Source organism: Patella vulgata, chromosome 4, assembly GCF_932274485.2.
Source record: "Patella vulgata chromosome 4, xgPatVulg1.2, whole genome shotgun sequence".
Taxonomy (NCBI): domain Eukaryota; kingdom Metazoa; phylum Mollusca; class Gastropoda; family Patellidae; genus Patella; species Patella vulgata.
In genome coordinates this window covers 12,082,641-12,098,870 of record NC_065882.2, presented here as the reverse complement: position 1 = coordinate 12,098,870, position 16,230 = coordinate 12,082,641, and positions in this window count along the sequence as shown.

Here is a 16,230-nt window from a genome sequence, read left to right as displayed (position 1 = left end):
TGTGAAGACCTTTCTTGGTCAGAAACTTAAACATACCGGTATTGATAACAAACAAAACTAAGCTAATCACAATTAAACATACATTTATGCAAGAGCTAAATCTGTCTATTGCAGGTCTGTCTTTAGGCCTGAAATATTATCTAAATTATTTAATAGACATTAATTAATCTATCCAGACCATAATCAACTCTAGATGGCATCGCTAGCCTGCGATCTTTAGTGGATTATGAGCCGATTTACTGCATAACTTTCCTTTACGATTTAACGATTAAGTGGATAATCGAGACTATGCTGTTTATCGTACTGAATTTAATAATGATGGTCGAGGCTAGGCAGAAATTTGATCAATTTGAATGAAATTTTCAGCAAATTGTCATTACATTATTTAGTTTTTAACTTTTATAGTAAGAACTGCCAACTCGTTATCGAATCTCCCATAATGTATCTTTAATTATCAACAAACAAACTGGTCAAATATATAATGTATTTATAGCGAGTGGGTAATCTGCGAAAAATTCTCACTTAAATAAAATAAAATGACTGACGTTAACGTCATCAGACATGATCGATTTGGGGGTGGTTCTGTTATGGTGTGGGGAGGCATCACTGTTGCTGGAAGAACGGCTTTACATGTTGTTGCAGGGCGTGTTACAGGCCAGTACTACCGGGACAACATCTTGGCAGTCCATGTTGTGCCGTTCGCACGACGTCATGGCCGCCGTTTCATCTTCCAGGATGACAACGCAAGATGTCACAGGGCCAGGATCGTTACAGGTTACCTCCAACAACAGAACATCACCACATTACCTTGGCCAGCACTGAGTCCCGACCTCTCCCCCATCGAGCATGTCTGGGACATGCTTGGACAGAGGTTACGTCAACGTCCTGCCAATGTCCAAGAACTTGCTGCTGCGTTGCAACAGGAATGGGACAATCTGGACCAAAATGACCTTAGACGTCTCATTAGGAGTATGCCACGTCGGATCAATGCTTGTTTGGCAAACAGAGGAGGATTTACCCGTTACTGACTTGGTTGTGATGCTGTGGTAACTTTGCTGTTTGACCCCGGGTATCATTTTACCCTTATAATGGTCAGTCTGTGCCTTACTTAGTCTAACGATCATTTGGAATAAATCGATGAATGTGAACTTCATTTCATTTTGTCATTTGTTTCTTCGTCAGTTTCATTAGGTGACTTTAATAACACTTAAAAATCAAATATCACCTACTTTTTTTGAATAGTATATAATCCGATAGTAGCTTAAAAACAGCAGTAGGGGTGGAAATGTCATATCTTGGTGGAAGTGTCAAAGGTGGATACGAGAATGATGATACTCTACTCCTTGAATCATATATTTCGTGAAACAGGACCCAGACAGAAAAATGTTTTCATTTACGCCGTTCACAAGATTTATAGTGTATCTACAATCTACGTTTTTCTCAGAGGAGTTCACTCCGATTATAACTGGCAAACGACTTCAGTTTGCACAGACTTGAAGCTGAAACAGACGCATCTTCAATGTCCGACTTTAGACTTGTGTCAGCCATTTTGTAAGTTTAAATTATGAGGACAGGAACAAGGAAGATAAATAAAATCGTTAAATATATTCAAATACTTATCACATCAGGTAAACAATATAGAAAGAAGAGTTTCACATCAGAATCACAGACGTCATGAATTAATCCATAAAAACGAAGAAATATCTGGTATAATGGAGGTAAACAATCAAAATTTTAACCGAGAAAATTTAAAAGCTGCCATCTTGGTTCTTACGTGACGTCATAGTTTCATTCCTCTCCCGCTCCGTTTGACTTGTCCAGGGTCTCCTATATTGTGAATCTTGTCCAGATAAAAACAATATCCTGGTAAAATCCAATCTGATTAAATTTCAAATCTATATTTCTTTTTCTTTTCTACTTTCGATGGCCTCCACTACATAAAGATCTGACAGGTTGTAGTGGGAGGTCGCGTCATGGGTCGTGCAAGCGGCTTTTGACCCTATGACGTCAGTCATTTGATCCACAAAACAGCGCTGATGTTTCTAGTGGGATACTTACAGTTCTGTGCATCGCACGCCAATAATTCGCCGCAGCAGATTGTTTCATAGGCTAATCCCTTACATCAAGCAGAACGCGAGTTATATAACAACTCTTCCAGATCCTAGTGTACAGTAAAGATAAGTAAAACGAAATTTTGAACTGATCTGTGTTTTAATCAGATTGGGTAAAATCAACATTTTGCAATATCGAATTTTCGATTTGTGTTTAAGAAAAATACAAGTACGTCGATGTTGTTAAAATATGAAATAAATCAATTTGGCAAATGAGAATCGAACACCGTTTTTCTACCGATCTAATTCCATTGTATCTATAAGAGGAATTATCGAGTTTGGAGTACCTACACTTGTCTTCGAACAGCACTAGAACGGTTCTACAGCGGCGATTGGCACAGATCAATCTGATCGAATATGTACGAGGCGTCATGTTCGGTTATTGGTCAATATGGTACGCTCGTTAATGTTTTGTTTTAGCGAGAAATATGCGCATAGAAATTCTGTAACAGGAAATATTCGGTTGATCTTGAATATTTTGATCTATACGTTTGTAGATATAAGAAAACATAAAAAGGTCAAAGAGATGACGACAAAGCAGGCAGAAGTAAATATATTATTATTATTATTATTATTACTACAGTATATTTATAGTGCGCCCTTTCAAATAACATGTTCAGGGGCACTTTACAAAGTGACAATGTAGTCATAAATAAACAATAAGATTATGGACATGTTAATGATTGCATACAGAATCAGTTAAAAGCCTGATTAAATAAATGTGTTTTAAAGGCTCAATACCACTCTTGTTGTAACTGAATAGTATGTCCCAATCTTTATTCTGGTCAACAAATTGTACTATTTTAGAATATTTCAATTAATTGATGATACAAATTTCATCTTGACACGCCTTATTTAAAAAATTTGAAAAATTCAACATAATGGTTTGAAACGTCTAACGTAAACCTTTTCAAATGAAACTTCGATTTAAAAATATTTTCGAACCCTCTGGACAAGTAAAATAGGATGTAATGGATAATTTACACAACACTAGGACACTTAAACATCTAGTACTTAGATAGAGATATTATTTATTTTCTGGAGCTTTCAAGCCAGCAAGAGTGTTATTGTCCCTTTAAGTTGTTTTAAAAAGAATATAGAGATGTACAACATCTTATACTAAATGGTAGATTATTCCATAAAACAGGCGCTAGATAAATAAAAGAGCGCTGACCATCAGAGACTAGAAGAATAGTTTTGGGCTTTAAAAGTAGTTTATCTGATGTACGTAATGTTGGAAAAATATCGTATCAGTTTTTGGTTCGTATTAAGCTTTCTCTGGTGTTTTGGTTTCGCGTCCCTAGCTTCTTTCTAATCTAAATCTCTATCCAATATAGATAATTATTCTTATTTTCTCGAATGACCAGCTGATCTTTAAATTTATACGTAGCTTGTTACTGTATTCGATTTATTTATATTTCATAGGCGTACGAGCCAGGCAATCTGACTTTTCGGGCAGACGGGTAAAGTAAAAAAAACCCCACCTATTATTTGATCTAGTTGGCAAAATAAAGTGTCCGAAATCTAATAAAACACTAATTTTACTTTTCTTTTAATTGAATACCACGACTTTGTACTGAACTGACTAAGGATTAAAACATTTTGTCTGGGACCACTCTACTTTGTGTGCCATTTTTAGGGCATCGATTATTATTTGTGACCCCCCTGGGGTGTAGGGGGTAATAATAATGTCCTGCGTGTCGTAAAAGGCGACTAAAAAGATCCCTGTAATGGGGCAACGTTTTTGCCGTGCGTTGCTACCCGTGTCGGTGGAGAGTGGAATCCTGGTAATTGAGTGGGGACTTGGCTTGCGAGCCCTTTCCTTGCAACACATTACTTTGGCCCATGGTTCACCTAGACGGAAGGTCAGAGTGGTCCACTCTGATCAATCGGCTTTGGTCGTGTTAGTTGATGAGAAGATGATAGTCCCCCCCCCCCTCTTACTGTGTTATTAGTTTATAGTGCAGTTAAACATTTGTGTCCTGTAGCATCTTCTCTGAAACGGCGGCTTGGGTCAATCGGATAAAGCACAAGATCTCTTCTTTACTTTGTCTGAGTATATCACTGACTGTTCTCGTTGGGCGTATGCGCTGGATATCCGCGCAGTAGCCTGTACGGATTTTAGAATCCTTGGTGATTGGAGACCAGTCAGTGATGAATCTTACAAGCTGATAAATGGCTTCACAAACTAAAAAACTTCGTCCGCCGAAACGCGGACCGACAGATGATATTTCTGAAATATCACATAAAACTTCCCGAACATGGTATAGGTTTCTGGTTCTTGAGAGTACCAATGAAATCACCTTAAGTAAACAGTAAACCGGGTTATCAGGTGAACCAAACAGCGTTAAGAAAATGAGAAACGGTACTCTTCTGGTTCACATTCTGTGAAAATTCTAAATTGACCGAAACTACCATGACATTGAGATCAGAAAGTCAACTTAAATAAGCAATTCCAAAAAGTAAGAAAAAGGCAATGACAAGAACATTGCAATATACCGCCTCTGTATTCTGGAATTCACTACCTCAAACTGTGAAACACGCGTCTTCAAGTTTTATCTTCAGAAAGGAGTTAGTAAAACACGTTAAATCTTTGAACCCTTGTTAATTACTGTTGTCCTCTGAATGAATGTTTGTTTGCCCTTTTTTTCTTTCTTTATTGTTTGTTTGATATTTCTGTATTATAAGCTTATATAATATGATATATATGCACTTTGTAAATATTATTACTGTGTAGTTACTAGTTTTATAGAGTAGGAGGGAAATGTTGAAAATTAGAACTCATGTACTAAATATGCTCCCTCAGAAAATAAAGTCATTATTATTATTATTATAATGTGCTAAAGAACAACACTCTTTATCTTTATTAAAGTCGACATCTTTAGCGAACATCCCAATTAAAGTATCACCTCATAACAGTCTTAAGTTTTTCTAGGGGTGTTATCCGTTCTCAGGATTTAGAAGGTAGCAATGAGGAAGAGGTGCTAGAAAATCTCTCCTCGCAAGGTGTAACAGCCGTAAAGCGCATTTCCATCAAGCGTAACGGTAACGTTATACAAACACCTACATCCTGACATTCAACCGACCAGAAGGGCCCAAAACGATAAAAGCTGGATTTCTCTTAGTTCCAGTTTCTCCTTACATACCGATCCCATTGCGGTGCTTTCAATTGCTAACTCTTTGGGCACAGCAAAAATATATGTAAGGGAAAACCGATTTGTACACGATGTGGCCACGAAACTGAAACCTGTCAATTGAAACATCACTGCAAATTTGCAAAGGACCTCATTTTGCTTATTCAAGAGATTGAGCTTTGAGGAAAAAAGAGAAACTGGTGCAACAGATAAAAACCAAAAAAATATTTCTTACCCTGAAGCGCGGAAATTGGTTGAGCTTGCCACACCATTGCCCGTATTTGCAACTTCCTTTGCAATTAAAAGCCAAAAACCATTTCCGTTGCTTGTCAGACGGAGTTGCCCCTGCCAGCTTCTGGGCAGACAGGATCATCTTCCTCAAAACCTCCACTACCACAGAAACCATTATTGATTGCTCTCGGCACCCAGACAAGTTCGTCGACAGTGCCCGGGGCAACAGAGGAGATTGTGCCAGAAACTCCTCCCTCATATGGTGGAAAGCCACCCTCTTTACCCTCAAAAGGTGGAAATCCACCAAAAACCACTCACGACCGACCTTCAACTTCGAAGTCCGGTTCAAAACTTGCATCTTTCCGTAGTAGGAAAGGCGAAGATGATCCTGTCCAAACCTATAACAGGTTCGGGAATCAGGACAATATGATGGATGTTGTTTTGGAGTTTCGCGACCCCAATTCCAAGCAACATTCAAGAAGTCCTGTTAAACATCCCTGGCAATGGTCAATTCCATAATTCAATGGAATTGTCATGGAATTAAGACAAATTTTAATGAAGTCCAAATTCTAATACAAAAATTTAATCCATTAGCTATTTGTTTACAAGAAACATTTTTTAAACATTCTGACAAACTATCATTTAAACATTTTGTTGCCTATCATCATTTTGCCAATAATGATGGTAGAGCACATGGTGGTGTATCCATTATTCTTAATGGAGATATCCCTTTAAGTTGCCCTAACAACTCCGTAGCAGGCTGGGGTGACTTTACATATCCCTATTACTCTATGCTCTGTGTATCTACCACCACCACCAAGTTTAAATCTAAACCCCAGGGATCTTGATGACCTGATCTTATCTTGAGACGATTAAAGAACCACCCTTCCATGGAGAATATTGCAGCATACCAAATGGTCCGGGCGAAGGCCCGTAGAAGCCATCTTCGGTTACCCAGTGTACCCATTCCGTTCTACTCCACTATACCCTGGGTTAATCTATGGGGAGACACGTTTTCAACTTATCCGCCCTTGATGATTGTGCTATTTTTATCGACCAATTTGAAAAGGAAGTTGGCAAAGGGAAGTAACTCTCATCGTACAATGTTAGGAGTTGGCCTATTCTAAATGCGGAATTATTAACAACCAATTATATATTATGTTAATGAAGACCAGACGTTCATATAAAAATGTAGGGTCATTAGTTTTATTTAGAATCGTTCCTTCGTTCCTGGAATTTTATGTTCACGTGATATCGTAGACAAGTTATTGTGAATTCGTTCGTTCGTTTCTGGAGTTTTACGTCCACTTCCACCTAAGGTGATATCGTAGACAAGTATTCCACCATTCGGTATTCGTATTCAACCCCTTCTGTCAGAGGCTGGCATCAGTCATGACAGTATTGCGAATACCCCTTTGTTTAGTACTCCACCCTGGACTATATCGCCTCCAAAGATCGATTTAGATCTAACGAAAAACAAAAAGAAAGATACTGGTTCCACGGTGTTTCAGTCTCTCTTTCGAGAGTTAAGGTCTAAATATGGTGATTATGCTCCCATTTACACAGATGGTTCCAAAGATGGTGACCGAGTAGCTTCGGCTACCGTGACGCCATCTGGAATCATTTCTGTCAGACTTCCACCTGCTGCTTCCATATTTACTGCTGAACCCCAGGCCATCTTTCAGGCTTTGGAGTTCATTCAATCCTCTCCATCTTTAAAACATGTTATATTCACTGATTCTTTGTCATCTTTACAGGCAATAAACAATAAACAGCTTGTACACCCATTAGTAGCAGACATATCAAATGAGTTGAACAGCAGGGACAGTCCTTTGCTGGCTCCCCAGTCATGTTGACATTACAGGGAATGATCAAGCAGACTTAGCTGCTAATTCTGCCTTAGATCTTCCCATAACAAAAATTCTTTTACCATTCACAGATTTTAAATCACCCATAAACTTTTTTATATATGACCGCTGGCAACGGTCTTGGGATCTTGCAGACACAAATAAACTTCATCACATTAAACCTCTCTTAGGAGACTGGCCAAACTCCTATAGAACCAGCAGGAGAGATGAAGTGGTTTTGTGTCGCTCTCGCATTGGTCATACCTTTCATTTTGAAGCGAGAGCCTCAACCAGAATGTGTTCACTGTCATGTTCCTTTGACAGTAAAACACATCTTGATTGAGTGCAATCATCTCAAACATATTAGATCTAAATATTACCGTTGCCAGTCAGCACGTCAGCTATTTCCTTAACCGGAGCTTTGTGATGAATTGCTAGCATTTTTAAAAGAGACAAACTTTTATTCAAAATTTTAATTGTATATATTTATCATGTATTGTATTTCTAAATATTTATATATGTAAAGAAATTGATATATTTATTTTTAATTATATTTTCTGTGATATTTGTTTTTATTTACATATATGAATACATCCCTGTGATATTTGTCTCGTTAAATTCACCATATGTTTGGCGCAATATAGCCCGGTTGGAGCTGACGTGCATTAAACAACATTTCATTTATTATTTTTGAATGCAGCTGCAACAGTCTGATTGGATGGTGGAAATTGGGGTCGGCATAGCGTGGGATTTCGGTTACGAAACCATTGAACAACTTTGGTCCGACTTTGGAGTTGCTTAACTCACAGTCAAGAGAGGTAGAAAAACGCATTTGCGGTAGTTGAATTTTTAAAATTTTCTTCGGGAAAGTGAGGCCCCCCATATCCCGAGACGATTAATTGTTTTTTTGGGATTCAGGTCAGCCACCAAAGGTAGGCTATATTGGACCACATTAAAGTTGCCGATTCAAGGGCAGAAATAGCAGGAAAACGCGTTTGCATGGACTGTCAACGATTGATTGATTGATTGGAATTCGAGTCAGCCATCTTAAAAAAAGGCTATAATAGCCTACTTTGAAGTTGCTGCATTCAGGGGCCGTCAAATTTTCCCAAATTTTCTTAAGTTTTCTTGGGGGTGGAGGGTCCCCTACACGGTAAGCTCTGTTCCTCAGCTCTCGAGTCTGTAACCACTATGCGGATACCCCTTTCTTTAATACTCCACCGTGGGCTATGTCTCCCCCAAAGATTGATTTCGATCTTTCTCAGCATAAAAAGAGATATACTAGCTCGACGGTGTTCCAATCTCTCTTTAGAGAGTTATGGTCTAAGTATGGTGTTGATGCTCCTATTTACACAGATGGTTTTAAAGATGGCGACCGGGTAGCTTCGGCTACCGTGACACCATCTGAGACCATTTCCGTGTGTCTTCCACCTGCTGCTTCAATATTTACAGCTGAGCTCCAGGCCATTCTTCAGGCCTTGGAGTTCATACAATCCTCTTCATCTTTAAAGCATATCATCTTTATTGATTCTCTGTCCTCGCTTCAAGCAATTAACAATAAACAGCTTGAACACCCATTAGTAGCAGATGTTTATCGTCTGCTACTATCTTATGAGTTTAACAGCAAAGACGTCGTCTTTTGCTGGCTCCCCAGTCACGTTGATATAAGGGGGAATGATCAAGCAGATTTTGCTGCCAAAGCTGCTTTAGATCTTCCCCAATCACCCTTTTTAATACCATATAAAGATTTTAATTCGTGTATAAATCATTTTATTTATGACTGCTGGCAACGGTCTTGGGATCTTGCAGGCACAAATAAACTTCATCACATTAAGCCTCTCCTAGGAGATTGGCCCAACTCCTATAGAACCAACAGGAGGGGTGAAGTTGTTTTGTGTCGCTCTCGCATTGGTCATACCTTTTTAACTCATATTTTCATTTTGAAGTGAGAGCCTCAACCGGAATGTGTTGACAGTGAAACACATCTTGATTGAGTGCAAACATCTCAAGTACATTAGATCTAAATACTACCGTTGCCAGTCAGTACATCAGCTATTTGCTCAACCGGAGCTATATGACAAAGTGCTAACATTTTTAAAAGAGACAAACTTTTATTATCAATTTTAATTGTATATATTTAATCATGTATATCTTTTTAAAGATTTATGTAAAAGATTTGTTATATTTATTCTTAATTAATATATTTTCTGTGATATTTGTTTTTATTTACATATATAAATTCATTTATGTGATATCAATTTAATTTGTCTCGTTAGATTCACCATATTCTTGGCGCAATATAGCCCGGTTGGAGCTGACGTGCCATAAAACCACATTTCATTTCATTTCATTTCATTTCCGTTCATAATTGTATTCACTTCATGATTGTATATAAAATTTCTGTATACATACTTTTTAAATCAGATTCATGGGACGAGATGATTGAACAAATCAAATCTTTGTCGAACTCGAGGGTGGTTAGATGCCCGAATGGTTAGCACGTGTGCGCTGTATCATAAGGTTTATCATTAAGTCTACTGGCGTGGTTTCGATTCCCCGGTTGTAGGTGACAAGGAGTTGGGTCGCCTGTCCAACCTCGTGGGTATTCTCTGGGTTCTCCGGTTTCCTCCCACTGCTAGAGATCCCAACGCGCAAGCGAATTGTTGAAACACAATTGAATCATCTGTTAGTTCCGAAATGACCTAGTTTGTGTCGACTGGACGTTAAAACCCATCTCTCTCTCTCACTTCATGATTGTATATAAGAATTCTGAATACATACCTTTTAAATCAGATTCATCGAACGCGATAATTGAAAATATCAAATCTTTATCGAATTCGTTGATCGTCGGGAATAAATCGTGATCAATATATCTAGTGAAATTATGAGTTAGCTCAATTAAGTTCTGATTCAGTGACACAAAACATAGAGGACATAAAAAAAAATATCAATAGGAACCACTGTTTGTCGTTGATAGCCCCGTTCTTTGTTTCTTTATTTACCGATTTTCATAAACATTTCATCATTTTATGTCTAAAGAAATATTCATTACATTAAATAAATCAATTTATTCATTTCCACAGTAAGCGGCGCCATTTTGTCAAATATAATATTTTTAACTTTTACAAAAATATTGTTTTTATGTACTTTTTTTCGAAAATGACCATTAACTGCACCTTTTTTTTTTATTTCGTTTTCTTGTAAAAATGGTGGTGGAGGCGCCTCCTCCCTGTAGTGCTAGCGAATTATTGAAGTAAAATTGAAGCAAATGATCTATTTAGTGTCGAATGGACTTTAATTCTCTCTCTCTCTCTGAAATGTGGTTTAATGTCTTACTTTTTTGCACCAAGTTCATCTTCGGAAATCAATATTTAAACTATAATTTTGCGAAGAAATAAAAATAAAAAAAAACACGAGAAGTTCCAATCTGTTTCACAGAGAATTACGAGTCTCGTATAATATCTGTCATAGATGACTGCCTTAACACGTGCCGTCACAGCACGCGGTGTGAATCATTGGCTGAATGGCGCGTGCATTGTTTACATAAGACATAACTGCTTCGGAGAGAATGCTGCATTTTAGTCAATTTAATACCCATTTACACTAAATCGGAAATAATTTTTACCTACAAATACGTCAAACGCCTTTATTCATTTTTCCAATATATACAAAAAATGTTTTAGAATTTAATTTGTCGCAGGAAAAACGTTAATATTTCTAGCTCATTAAGCCGCATCAATGTCATCCTTATCAGTGATTGTCGCGGCCAAGCAAATATTCACTGCGGATCAGTGTGGAGAAGTTCGTCTAATTAAGTTTTTATTACGGGGCGTGACTGCCAGTTGTCTCATCTGCTGACCTGATTAATGTAATTGTCCCCCGCCTTTCGAAGAAAGCAGGGGACTATTAAAATGGGTTCGTCCGTCTGTCCGTCCGTCTGTCTGTCCGTCACACTTTTTGGGACACAATAACTCTCTTCCTAATTGAGCTAGAATGTTCAAACTTGGTGTATGTGTTTATTAGGTCAATGCCTTGATGGAGTTCGAAGATGAGCATTTTCCGCTTAGGGTAAGCAGAGATAAGCAATTTGATTGGTTGATGCTTTGGGACACGATAACTCTCTTCCTAATTGGGCTAGAATGTTCAAACTTAGTGTATGTGTTGATTAGGTCAATGCCTTGATGGAGTTCGAAGATGAGCATTTTCCGCTTAGGGTAAGCAGAGATAAGCAATTTGATTGGTTGATGCTTTGGGACACGATAACTTTTAATTGAGCTAGAATGTTCAAACTTGGTGTATGTGTTTATTAGGTCAATGCCTTGATGGAGTTCGAAGATGAGCATTTTCCGCTTAGGGTAAGCAGAGATAAGCAATTTGATTGGTTGATACTTTGGGGCACGATAACTCTCTTCCTAATTGAGCTAGAATGTTCAAACTTGGTGTATGTGTTGATTAGGTCAATGCCTTGATGGAGTTCGAAGATGAGCATTTTCCGCTTAGGGTAAGCAGAGATAAGCAATTTGATTGGTTGATGCTTTGGGACACGATAACTTTAGTTCTAATTAAGTGAGATTGATGAAACTTGGTGTATAGTTTCATTACAGTAATACCTTGACTAAGTTTGATAATGTCCCCCGCCTTTCGAAGAAAGCAGGGGACTATTAAAATTCGTTCGTCTGTCTGTCCGTCCGCCTGTCTGTCCGTCACACTTTTTGGGACACAATAACTCTCCTTCTAATTGACCTAGAATGTTCAAACTTGGTGTAGGTGTCTATTAGGTCAATGCCTTGATGGAGTTCGAAGATGAGCATTTTCGGCTTAGGGTAAGCCGAGATAAGCAATTTGATTGGTTGATGCTATGGGACACGATGACTTTAGTTCTAATTACGTGAGAGTGATGAAACTTGGTGTATAGTTTCATTACATCAATACCTTGACTAAGTTCGACAATGAGCATTTTCTGCTCAGAGTAAGCAGAGCGATAAGCAATTTGATTGGACGAGACTTTGGAACACGATAACTCTCCTTCTATTTGAGCTAGAATGTTCAAACTTGGTGTAGGTGTTTATTAGGTCAATGCCTTGATGGGGTGTGAAGATGAGCATTTTCTGCTTAGGGTAAGCAGAGATAAGCAATTTGATTGGTTGATACTTTGGGACACGATAACTTTAGTTCTAATTAAGTGAGAGTGATGAAACTTGGTGTATAGTTTCGTTACATCAATACCCTGACTAAGTTCGATGATGAGAATTTTCAGCTTAGGCTAAGGAGCAATAAGCATTTTGATTGGTTAAGACTTTGGAACATAACAACTCTTCTTCTAATTGAGGTAGAATGTTAAAACTTGATGTAGATGTTCATCTTGACTTAGTTCAATGATTAACATATCGTGCTAAAGCTAAGAAGAGATAAGTAATTTCCTTGGTCGATGCTTTGGAACAAGATAACTTTGATTCTATCTGATAGAGAGTGATGAAACTTAGTGTATATTTTATAATCAGTTGATTGCTGGATACTTTTGAAAAAAAATAGATGTGCGATTAATTATTATGTGTCATCTATTTATTTGGGGATTTCGGCGGGGGACATCAGCCTCACTGTTGGCTTGTTATAGCATTAATCTGGCGGGATGGGTGGATAACGAGGCAGATACCAGGCCATATATTCCCAGTTTAGCGTTTCAAGATTTTCGTCATTTTCAGATGAACCTGTCGTTTTGGTTGCGCACATTGCCAAAATACACTTCGTGTTTTGGAATGAAATGATGTTTCTGCACCAACCGTTATCGTTGACGTCACACAAGTGTTGGTTACTGTAGTACCATGGGCCTTCTGTCAGACGTGGAGAGCGGACGTTCCCAAACCGGACGCCAGATTCTACGTACGACCCCATGCATCTTTTCTTACTACATATCTTAGTAGCCTTGTGATCGTCTAGAATTTGTCTCTAGCTGTCTGTGCTTCCCCTTCACGTTGTGTATTTACTTCTTACTTTTTTCTTAAGACGTTTGTTTTTCCAGGAATAACAATGCAACAGTTCGTTTTTACATTTTATATATCATAGCCGGATACATGGATACAAGCATAGTATAGATTACAATAATAAAGTCATTCTCAAACACTAGTCAGCCAGGCTCGCTTGTCGAGTCTGCTGATAGAAACTGCTACATCTTTTCCCTTCCAGAACCTGTCTGCTGTCTGGCGATTGCTCACAAATACGATAGTTTTGTAGCTTGGGTTTTGGACCTTCAATTATCTAATTGGTCAAATATGATGTAAATAATTTAGAAACCCACCTTATATGGTAATGGAAATGTACTAGAGAAACTTCCCATGAGATATCTGTTATCAACCAAGAATTGAATGTTTACCACATTATAACTCTTTTTTATGTAACCATCTGTCACTCATTCGCTAACTTGATTTAAGTACAAATATGTGAATCTACTAACTTGCCAGAGATATTAATTAATACAATAATTATAATGCTATCATTAATTATAAGAGCAAAAATTCTAGCAATATTAATACATTGCGACCACTAGCCGCCATTTTGTTAGACAACAACAATGGCGAAGGCGAGGCCTGTATGTTTTGACAGCTCACAGTGTAATACGGTAAACGCGATGTGGTGTGCTATGACGGTAATTGTTGCTCTACATGTCTATGGCAATGTACAGAATGTGAGGGGGGGGGGGATTCTACCTGAGCAGTGGCGTTCTCCTCTTTGGATTCGTGAAATCCGTTAATTAGGATTGAACGAGTGGTTAGGATTAGGAGTTATCTGAGAACAGAAGAACTGTGAAAATGGTACGACGAGATTTGTTGAGTTAAACAGATTATACATGATCAAGTAATTGGCTAGTAATGGTGATAAAACGTGAAATGAAATGAAATGGGGTTTTAACGTCCTACTTAATGAAGGACTGGGCTAATGAAGACGGGTTTACTTACCATCCGAACGACTAGACATTTGATTTCATTTCAGACATTCTAATTTACTAACTAGCCTACATTGTATTATTATGTCTGCACTACGCTCTCTCAATCGGTCTAGGAGCATTCCAGTGCAGAGTTTATACGTCGAGGCGCACGAGCCCTCATTGCACGACAGACGTGATAAACTGGCACTGCAGTATGCTACAAAAATTGCATCTCTGCCTCATCATATTTCATATAACACCATATTTAGACCATATCATGAACATCTGTATTTACTGAAAACTATCGTGATTCCATCATTCGGTATTCGCATCCAACCCCTTTTGTCAGAGGCTGGAATCAGTCATGACAGTATTGCGAATACCCCTCTGTTTAAAACGCCACCCTGGACTATTTCTCCACCGAAGATCGATCTAGATCTAACAAAAAATAAAAAGAAAGATACTAGCTCCACGGTGTTTCAGTCTCTCTTTCGAGAGTTACGGTCTAAATATGGTGATTATGCTCCCATTTACACAGATGGTTCCAAAGACGGTGATCGGGTAGCTTCGGCTATTGTCACGCCATCTGGAATGTCAGACTTCCGCCTGCTGCTTCTATATTTACTGCTGAGCTCCAGGCCATTTTTCAGGCATTGGAGTTCATTCAAACCGCTTCATTGTCAAAACATGTTATATTTACTGATTCTTTGTCCTCTTTACAGGCAATAAACAACAAACAGTTTGTGCACCCATTAGTAGCAGATATTTATCGTCTGCTACTATCACACGAGTTCATCAGCAAGGACATTGTCCTTTGCTGGCTCCCCAGTCATGTTGATATTAAAAGGAATGATCTAGCAGACTTAGCTGCCAAGTCTGCTTTAGATCTTCCCATATCACAATTTCTATTACCATTTTCTGATTTTAAATCTTCAATAAATCTTTTTATTTATGGCCGCTGGCAACGGTCTTGGAATCTTGCAGGCACAAACAAACTTCATCACATTAAGCCTCTCTTAGGAGACTGGCCTAATTCCTATAGAACTATAACAGGAGAGATGAAGTTGTTTTGTGTCGCTCTCGCATTGGTCATACTTTTTTAACTCATATTTTCATTTTAAAGCGAGAGCCTCAAACAGAATGTGAACACTGTCATGTTCCTTTGACAGTTAAGCACATTTTGATTGAGTGCAAGCATTTCAAGAATATTAGATCGAATTTTTACCGTTGTCAGTCATTACATCACATGTTTGCCCAACCGGGTCTATATGGTAAAGTGTTAGACTTTTTAAAAGAGACAGGATTTTATCATAAATTTTAATTGTATATATATATATATATATATCATTTCATTTTTGTATTTAATATTTATATGCATAAAAGTTGTATTTTATTTTTAATTTTATTAACTGTGATATTGTTTTTATTTATGCATATAATGTTTTTCTGTGATATAATTTAGCCTGTTTCGTAATATTCACCATATGTTTGGCGCAATATAGCCCGGTTGGAGCTCAGGACGGAGGGCCTGACAAGGACAGCTGTCTAGTCATTCGGATGAGACGAAAAACCGAGGTCCCGTGTACACATTGGCGTGCACGTAAAAGATCCCTTGACAGTTGGAATTCGATATAAGAGTAGGCCGTAGTGCCGCTGTCCGGGCAAAATTTCCCTCATAGCACACTGTATGGCGTATGCCCGTCTTCATTAGCCCAGTTCGGAGCAAAACAGTAGGACGTTAAACCCCATTTCATTTCCGGTTGGAGCTGACGTGCCATAAAACTACATTTCATTTCTCTCTCAATCGCATGTTAGAAGGGGCATAACTCGTGTATGATTTTATAGGTTTCAGTCCACAATCTTATTTGTCAGATTTTATATGTTAGATTTATTTAGATTTGTTAATAGTTAAAAATCAATACCGGATCCCACACACACATTTTTCGTCGGGTACACGATCAAAAGTTCCATTGGTTGACCTAAAT